Source organism: Ornithorhynchus anatinus, chromosome 8 (genome assembly GCF_004115215.2).
Source record: "Ornithorhynchus anatinus isolate Pmale09 chromosome 8, mOrnAna1.pri.v4, whole genome shotgun sequence".
Taxonomy (NCBI): domain Eukaryota; kingdom Metazoa; phylum Chordata; class Mammalia; order Monotremata; family Ornithorhynchidae; genus Ornithorhynchus; species Ornithorhynchus anatinus.
The window spans coordinates 24,140,742-24,148,853 of NC_041735.1; positions in this window are offsets into that span (position 1 = coordinate 24,140,742).

The following is an 8,112-nucleotide window of genomic DNA, read 5'->3' on the forward strand; positions in this document are numbered from 1 at the left end:
TTATCGGAGGGGACCAGTGTTAACAGAAAGTTTGGCTCCTACCCCAAAAGATACTGTCTAACCAAGGGGCCGCTGAGGCTGAAGTTTTTGTTAGCTGATGGCAACGAGATTCACTGGGTGGAATATTTCCGGGACTCAAGGCCGATCGAGTGGGAGCGAATCTTACAGTTCCTTCTGAGATTGACAAAATAAATATCTTGTGTCATGATATACAGAGCAAATCAGTTTTAAGGCACATGGGTGACAGATGGTGGGTTGAGAAGGCTGAAGTAATAGTAATTATTATAGTTACTAAGCACCAACTGTGTGTAAAGTGATGGGATCTCATTTGTGGGTTAGAGTTAAAGTTCCTTGCCTTCAAGGGGCTCGTGAGGGGTCTAATTCTAAGATTAAGGAGGGAAAAGGGGACTGGCAGACCGACACATAAGGCAAAACGACAATAAAGACACAGAAACAACACAAAAAACAAGGACAAGGTTAAATACCAATGTGAAAAAAGAGCAGTAGGATAGTGCTGAGAAGCAACGTGGCCTAGCGGATAAAGCATGGACCTGGGAGTCCTTCTGACCTGAGTTCTAATGCTGGATCTGCCACATGTCTGCCTCGTGACTTTGTGCAAGTCACTTCACTTCTCTGTGTCTCAGTTCATCTCTAAAGTGGGGACTAAGATTGTGAGCACTGTGTGGGACAGGGACTCTGTCCAACCTAATTAACATGCATCTACCCCAGCACTTAGGACAGTGCCTGCCACATAGCAAGTGCTAAACAAATGCCATAAGAAAGATACTGTGTTGTATTCGCCCAAGTGCTAAATAAAGCGTTCTGCAAACAGTAAGCATTCATAAAAAATCACTGATGATGTTGATATATTAAAGGAGTCAAGTTTCAGGATGTAGATAGACTGGGTAAGTTATGCCGTAAAAACTCTTAGGTGAACTCAATAAAACTATGGAGCCTATTAAATCATTTTGCCCCGTATTTATTGTCTTTTTCCCAGAACTTGGGGGTCCTAGAAAGATGAACTCAAGAGGTGTGGCCAAAGAGCCAGAGTTCCAAAATCACTCTCTCCTGCTCACCAATTCTGAGAATTAGAATAGAGCACATACATATTTCAAAGTTACCTTTTAATACAATTAGAGTTCATTTAGCCAGCAATTACAGTAATAGGGAGATTGGCAACCGTAGCCATTCAGATTGAGACAAATCAATGATCCATTCTTTCTCTTTCCTCATTTTTCCCCATTTGTGGGAAATGGCTGCATAGATTACCCCAAAGTAAGGGGCCCTTTGCCATAACCCAGAAAGTAGAGAGGCTTCTGTAGACTGAGTAAATCCATTGTGTTAATTTCTACACAACACAGAGTTTTGTTTAGCTATTTGGATTTCTGAAGCAGGCACACAGAACTAGAACCATTTCTCCTTTAGTTTCTGAACAAGACCCATCCAGTCCTCAGCTGTCATCACAAGAGAAACCACAGACAGAAGAATGAACAGGGCGGGTGTTAACAAAGCAAAGCAGATAAGTAGCACAAGGTAGAGGAGAGATGACTTTAACTTATGGCAGGATATGTTTAGGAAAAAACAAGATGATAGGAGAGCAATGTCTTCTACTCCATAATGTCAGTTTCAAAAATGTATTGTCAAATGGATAAATTTTTCATAATCCTCTTGAATTAAGAAGTGAGTGGCATCATGAGAAAATCATTCCTGAGGAATCTATAATGATAATAATGATGGCATTTATTCCTCCTCTACTGTGCATCAAGCACTTTGCTAAACACTACGTTAGGCACAAGATAATCAAGTTTGGCCCAGTTTAATAGAATGCAAAAAACTGGCATTTGATCCACATTTTACAGATGAGAAAGCTGTGACCACACAGGGCTCACAGTTGAATAGAATGGAAGAACAGGTATTTTATTCCCATTTTATGGATCAGGAACCTGAGGCACATAGTCGTAATAATAATAGTTGGTGCATTTACTGAGTACCCATTTGAAGTACTATACTGTACTAGGAACTGGTAAAGTGCAGAATAAAATAAGAACGTATTTCCCTTCTACAAGGTGTTTACCCTCTAAAGGGGTAAACAAACGAACAAAAATTTACAAGGGTAATAACAATAAATAATTGAATACACATTTTTAGAGTATTTGTAAAGCACTTGTTACCTGTCAGGCACTGTACTAAGCACTGGGGTACACACAAGCTAAGCAGGGTGGAAACAGTCCCTGTCCCACATGGGGCTCACAATCTTAATCCCCATTTATGGATGGGGTAAATGAGGTACAGAGAAGTTGAATTATTTGCCCATAGTTACACAGCAGACAAGTGGCAAAGCGGAAATCGAATCCAGGTCCATCTGACTCACAGGCGTGTGCTCTATCCATTAGACCACAATGTTTCTCAGCTGAATAAATATATGTCACTGTGCTGCAGATGGGTGTAAATAAGTTCATAAGAACTAGAGTTGGTGGTTGGGTTTATGTGGCTTAGAGTCCTGGAACATTACAGCAAAGACTCCCTGGAAGAGCTGGAATTTTACAAGGGTTTTGAATGTAGGATGAGCTGTCGACTGTAGGATTTAGGAAGTGAGGAAGTTCCAAGCCAGAGAAACAGCATGATTGAGAGGGCGGAGGCAGAGGAATGGAGAGTGAGAAAGAGCAGCAGGATGGCTTTGGAAGAAGAAAGTTATTAAATTGGGAAACAGCAGGAGACGAAGCACATAAGGAAGATGGAGTGAGTTGATTGAGAGGCTTGAAGCCAACTGGGAGGAGTTTTTCTTGTCACAGAGAGACACGGGAAGCCAATGGAGGATTTTGAGGAGAGGAGAAATGTGATGCGAGTTGGGTGATGTTTTAAGAAGATGATCCATGATCAGTTTGTGGTATAGTTTGGAGCACGGAGAGGCTAAGGAGGCAGGGAGGCCATTGAGGAGGCTGATAAAATCACGTTTAGTGATATGACCACTATTCATTCAGTAGTATTTACTGAGCGCTTACTATGTGCAGAGCACTGTACTAAGCGCTTGGAATGTACAAATCGGCAACGGATAGAGACAGTCCCTGCCCTTATAGTGAGGTAGCAGTTTGGGTTGAGAGAAAGGAATGAATCCTGTAGTTGTTGTGTAAGAAGAACTGGCAGGAATTGGAAGGAGCCTGAATATGAAGTTATGTGACTTGTCCAAGGTCACACCAGTGGCAAGTGGTGGAGCAAGTACTAGAACTTGGATGTCCTGATTTCCAGGCCAATGCTCGTCCTATGACTGTTACATCTCAGAGAAGACCTAACAACTCAAAGCTTCGTCAAATATGCTTTCTTGAGTGGAAATAATTACACCCTAAGAAAAAAGTGAAATATTCTCCATTTGTTTGAACTATGTTTGGTCAAAATTTTTTCATGATGCATGCTAATGATTGGTTTAAACTTCCAAAAGCATTTCTATTCTAACCAGAGAAGGGAGGAATGATCTGACCCATTTAGAACCTGCTTGGAATTCATGGGTGTGACTTTTCAAGGAAAACTTTGCCATTTAAACCCGACACTGCACTTGGGGCCACACGAGACCCTGTCAAAACCTCTCCAGACATCTGCTTGAATTGGATCATAGAGGTTCATATTCTAAAAGTTCGTCTTTTTCCAAGAACCTTAAGTGGTTTAGAGTATTACATCTTTCTCAGAGTCATTTGGCAATACGACGTTGCATTTATATTTACGGCATCTTTCAGGATCCCATGGATTCTATTCCATAACTGATAACTCTGACTGGGAAATACCTCAGACGGGCAGGTCTTTTACAAGAAGATAAATGCTTTGCTTCTGAGTTGCCAACTATTTGATGCAGAAGAGTCTCTTGGCACCATTTTTTTAATGGGTGGGTAGTCACGAGTTTCAGGATAGGGCCATATTTTTATTATATTCTGATGGAATGCCTTGTTCTAATAAGGTCTCATTTTACTATATCATCAGTCTGAGTTCTTACTCGAACATTAGATTACAAAAATACATCAACAGGATTGAGAGCATTGTTAACGTACCAGTGAAAATCCCACCTAATGGAAAAGCATGTCAAAAGAATTCACTTACTTTGCGCCCAACCAGAAATGGATATTCTTACAATTACATATAATTCACTCGACATATTTTCCCAGAAAAATGAAACCCCTCCCTTATCTAGTGACAAACTGAAGAAGACAAGGAGGCGGTAATTCAAAATCATAACATATATCCAGTCACTGCATGACATAAATAGTGTTTGAAGTATTAGTTCTAGGGATGTTTGTACTGTATGTGCCCAATCAAAATGAGATCCATTTATGTGGAACTCCAGATGAACCTGAATTTACCAGTCCCTGAGAGCTGAAATTGTTTAGACCATGACTTCCAATAAGCAAGAGCACATTCAATCTCACCTTCGACACCTCTGGAAATATAAAAGTTCCAGAATTTCCCAAAAGTCATCAGTCATGTCCATATATTGTATAAGTATATAATATGTACATTATGGAACAGTGCAATGGGGTAGTAGTCATGTTCCCTTACTGAGTTTATAATTTACTAGGAGAACTGGGCACTAATAAATAAAATTAATTACAGATAAGAAGAAGCTACAGAGTATAAACTAAGTGAAACAAGGTAGGATGATGGGATTAGTCACCAAGTGTTTTGGTGATGCGAAGTACTGAAGTGTCAGTTTGAGAGGTGTTTAGCATGGGGAGATAAGAGATTAATCAGGGAAGTTCTGCAGGAAAAGATGTTATTTCAAAAGACTTGAAGATGGCGAGAGCAGTGGTATGTTAGATGTGAAAGGGGAGGGAGTTCCAGGCAGAAGAGAGAGGTGGGTGGTGAAAGAGATCAAGATTAAATGCCGAAAAGCAGCATAATCTAGTGAAAAGATCATGGGTTTGGGAGTCAGAGAACTGGGTTTTAATCCCTGCCTTGTTATTTTCCTGGGGTTAGACTTTGGGCAAGCCATTTGCCTCAATTTCCTAATCTATACATGGAAATTCAATATCTGTTCTCCCTGATTCCTATTTAGATTGTGAGCCCCGTGCTGAACAGGGACAGAGTCTGAGTTGTTAAACTTGTTTCTATCCCACTACTTGTTAGGCACTTAAAAAATACCACTATTATTTAAATGTTGCATAGTAAGTGTTCAGGATTGGTTGGTAAAGCTCCATTTTAGGGAAATTGGCAATAGCACACTCCTCTGTCACTGTAGGGCAGTTCTTCAAAAAAGCTTGTCAAATAATAATGATGATTACCTATAGTATTCAAAAAATTCACCACCCAACAATTCTTTATTAAATAGAAGAGTAAGTGCTGAAAGAAAAACATGACACTTGTAAACTGATAACATGAAACCCCAGGCTTAATCAGGCTCGAAATCTAAGAACAACAAAGTGTAAAACACTTATAGGTTTTCAATTTTTAGAACAATGATTAATGGGTGATCTGATGTTGTAGGCAGCTTCCATTAACTTTGGTTGATGACATGAATAAAATGGTGGTGTTTTAAGGACACTTGTGTGAAGGAATTGAACCCAAATAACCTTGCAGCATTTTGGAAATTTCACGGATTTGCTCCCACCCAAAAGATTCAACCCTTAGCCATCTGTCTTAGCTCAATCAGAGATTTAGAAGATTAAAATTAACCAAGTTTGGCCTGGGCCAAGTTGCCGCCAGAAAGTAAAGAAGCTGATAGAGTCAATTATTTTAGATAATTCAGGAACAAAACACTCACTCTTCCCCCCTAGGTTAGGCTTATTTTGAAGAGGAAACTTGGTCCTTTGAACCATCTGGATAGGTGACTCAATTCACCTCCCCACTGGGAATCCAGGAAGCCAATAGCCTGGTCTCTTCCCTCTAGACTGAAAGCCCGTCCCTCTAATCGGTAAGCCCCCCCGTGACAGGGAATATGTCTGTTTATTGTTGTATTGTACTCTCCCAAGCACTTGATACAGTGCTCTGCTCAATAAATACATTTGGATGAATGAAGGGTCTATATGTACAAAGGGGAGAAAAGCTTAACAAATGTGGGAGCAGAAAGAAACACAAAGACACAACTGATAGTAGCAGGACTATAGAAGATGATTGTGACAATAATATGAAATAAAAATCAAAAATAGGTAGTATATCATCATCTATAAATTGATATTTATATAAGTCATGAGGGTGAGTATAAATGCTTAAGAGCAAAGGATGAGGAAAAGGAGGCTGATGGTAATCTAATAACGAAATGGTGAGAGCTTGAATCAATGTTTTGGTTGAGTGGAGAAAAAGAATAGTGGATAGAGCAAGGGCCTGGGAGTCAGAAGGTCATGGGTTCTAATCCCGGCTCCTCCACTTGCCTGCCGTGTGACCTTGGGCAAATCACTTCACTTCGCCTCAGTACCTTATATGTAAAATGGGGATTAAGACTGGGAACCCCACATGGGATACCCTTGTGCCTACCCCAGTGCTTGGCATATAATAAGAACTTGATAAATACCATTGAAAAAATAAATGAAAGAACAGAACCAGAAGGCAGAATCTGTTTCATTTTGAATAATGACTTCACAGGGGTCCAGCAGTGAAGGGCTACCTGCCAACTCAATTTCTGATCCCAAGGCAAAGTCCTGCACTGCTAAGGCAAAGAGGCACTATCATCTCTATGGAGATAATACCTCATCTCCATCTCTTCCCCTGTTCTCTCTCCCTCCCTCCAGGCTCGGATCTCCTCCTGACTTCAGGACATCTCTACCTGGATGCCCTCCTGCCACCTAAAACTCAACATGTCCAAGACTGAGCTCCTTATCTTTCCTCCCAAATCTTGTCCTATCCCTGACTTTCCTGTCCCTGTGGATGGCACTGTCATCCTTCCCATCTCACGAGCCCTCAACCTTAGTGTCATCCTTGACTCCGTTCTTTCATTCACCCCATACATCCAATCTGTCACCAAAACCTGCCGGTCTCACTTTCAAAACATCGTCAAGATGTTTCCTCTCCATCCAAACCTTTCCTCTCCATCCAAACCTCTACCTTGTTAGTACAATCGCTCTTCATATCCCGACTGGATTACTGCATCAGCATCCTTTCTGATCTCCCAACCTCCTGTTTCTCCCCACTTCAGTCTATGCTTCAGTTTGCTGCTCGGATTATCTTTCTACAGAAAAGCTCTGGGCATGTCACCCCCCTTTCAAAAATCTCCAGTGGTTGCCTCTCAACCTTCGTATGAAGCAAAAACTCCTCACTATTGGCTTCGGAGCTCTCCATCACCTTATCCCCTCTCTTCTCTCCTTCTAAGCCCAGCCTGCACACTCCTCTCCTCTGCTGCCGCTAACGTCCTCACTGGGCCTTGCTCTTGCCTGTTCCGCTATCGACCACCAGCCCACGTCCTACTTCTTGCCTGGAATGCCCTCCCTCCTCACATCCACCAAACTAGCACATTTCCCCCCTTTAAAGCCCTACTGAAAGCTCAACACCTCCAGGAGGCCTTCCCAGACTGAGCCCCTCTTTTCCTCTGATCCTCCTCCCCTCCCATCCCCCCTACTCTCTCCCTCTGCTCTCCCCCTTGCCCCACAGAACTTGTGTATATATGTACATATTTATTATTCTATTTATTTTATTAATGATGTTCATAGAGCTATAATTCTATGTATTTATATTGATGCTATTGATGCCTGTCTACTTTTTTGTTTTGTTTTCTGTCTCTCCTATTCTAGGCTGTGAGCCCATTGTTGGGTAGGGATTGCCTCTACTTGTTGCCAAATTGTACTTTCCAAATGCTTAGTACAGTGCTCTGCACACAGTAAGTGCTCAATAAATGCAATTGAATGCATAGTGAATGAGGAGCAGCAGGAGTGTTTGACCCCAGAAGGTCCTAAATTGGGAATGAGTAAAGCCTGGGAATGGAGGAAGAAAAGGAAACATCGTGAACCTGGAATGGCATAGTTATTTTCTATCAGCATAAATGAGAAAGCCCCTATCTCAGACTCTAGCCCTCAGGTGAGTTTAGGCAAGTTTCAGAATGTCTGCAATTGACAGCCATGTGGTTGGAACACTTTTTGACTGAGTGAGAGTCCATACTTGGCAAGCAGCAGCCATGATAACAGTGTCTGAGCAGTGGTCCTT